This window comes from Halyomorpha halys, unplaced genomic scaffold (genome assembly GCF_000696795.3).
Source record: "Halyomorpha halys isolate HHAL.00 unplaced genomic scaffold, Hhal_1.1 Scaffold2056.1, whole genome shotgun sequence".
Classification (NCBI taxonomy): Eukaryota; Metazoa; Arthropoda; class Insecta; order Hemiptera; family Pentatomidae; genus Halyomorpha; species Halyomorpha halys.
In genome coordinates this window covers 62,521-64,552 of record NW_027108459.1, presented here as the reverse complement: position 1 = coordinate 64,552, position 2,032 = coordinate 62,521, and positions in this window count along the sequence as shown.

Genomic DNA, 2,032 nt, shown 5'->3' with positions numbered 1-2,032 from the left:
GGGAAATTGAAAGAGTCTTCAGCGCGCGTTACCCGCTGGAAAGAACTCCTCAGTCAATACAATATGGACATCGTCTATAAACCAGGGAAGGAAAACGTAGTGGCGGACTGGCTCTCTCGTGCAATTGTCATTAATGCGGTTGAAGAGGAACAAGGTGAAACGACAGGAGACGTTAGGCAATCCCTTCGGGAATGGACGCCAGGAGAGGGAGAGCCTTCCAATATACAGGCAAACGAAGAGGAAAATCGGACATCGGGAGACGAAAGCTCTACGGGGGGCAGGCTACCCGAAATAGAGGAACTGGAGGAAATCATTAATGATAAGAAACACCAAATTGTATGGAAAACAAGAACCTCTGGCCTGATGAAGGTGGAATACGCGAAATACAGACAGAGCTCTATTAACACCATATGGTCAGAACCAGGGGTACGAGAAGACCAGATATGTCGCGCACTGAATGACGCTTCGAAGCCAGGGAACACTTTTTACTTATATATAGGGAATGCTGTCATTCGGGACAAAATTAAGAGACTATGTAGACAGGAATTAATAGGGGTCGATAGAACGTTTATTAGATGTACGATGATGGTGGAAACCATACGAGACGAAGAAAGACAAAAAGAGGTCACCCTGGCTTATTACCAGGGGAAAACTAACCACCGCGGTTTGAGTGAAACAGTTCAGGCCCTTAAACGACGCTACCTCTGGTGGGGGATGAAGAGGACTGTGCAACAGATCATAGGTGGGTGCAACGTATGCCTTAGTACGAAATATGACCGACACCCCCCGAAAGCAGTGCAAGAGGAGACGCCTACGGCCCAGAGACCACTGTGTGACATCCAAATAGACTCCTTCACCTGGAAAGGCTACAAGTGGATAATAGCCATCGACCTATTCAGCAAAGTAGCCATGGCACATCAAGTTCGGGATAAATCAGCCGGGGCAGTGATTTCAGTGCAGAGGGTATGGTTCCAATTTTATGGATGCCGCGGTACGGGAGGAAATGAGCACCTTAGGAGTGGAATGGCACATTAACACTCCCGGTCATCCTAAGAGTAGAGGAGGTGTGGAAAGATTACACAGCACTTTAAGCGACCATTTGAGGGTCTATCACGCGGATAAGGGGCTGGAACCAGACGAGGCGATGGCCGTGGCGCGTATAACCATTCGATTCACTCCACCACGGGGTTCTCGCCGTTCGAGTTTCTCTTTGGTCTCCAAGGGCGACGCAGAAATTTCATGGACACGGCAGAGGTAGAGGAGGAAATTATTAGCCATGGGATGATCATGCGCATGGTATGGTATAAAACCAAAGAGCATTGAGCGGGAGAAGGCTAGACGGGTCGCGTGGGAAAATTTGAACCTCCGTGACGCGATGGGGGAGGTCAAAATCGGAACGATTGTATATCGCCGCTTGAGGTAAGGAATCCCTACGCTATGAGGGCCCATTCCGGGTGACTACCATCAGAGAAGATAATGTGGTGACGATTGAAAGCTTACAGGAACCGTAGAAGAAGCGTACAGTACACGTTGAACAGCTCAGGTTCCCCGCCATAGCAGCTCTGTAGGCACCTAGGATGCCTCCTCGTCACAACCGAAGCAGCAGTTTTTCTTTTTGTTATGTGTGTACATATTTTATTTATTTCTTTTATTCCTATAGGTTGTACGTAGATACGGAATAGTGCGTGCAGTGAGTTGGCGGATAGTGTAGTGAATAATAGATAGAGTGGATAAGTAGAAGTTGAAGTTTTTTTTTGTTTTTGTTGTTTCGTTTTGTAAATTTTATAAGTGGACTTTGTGCATATTTGTGTATAATACTTTATTTTAGCAAAAAAAAATTTCTTTTGTATTATATCTTTTGTTTTTGAGTTTACGAGGAATTGTTCGTAAACTGGCAGGGGGAAGTTATGTTTGCAGGGTATGTAATATAAATCTTAATACCTAACTCCCTCTGTTAACAACTCTAGAAAGTATTAATATAGGATTACTGTACAGAATAAACCAGTCTATTATCAGCAACCGTGAGTGTATT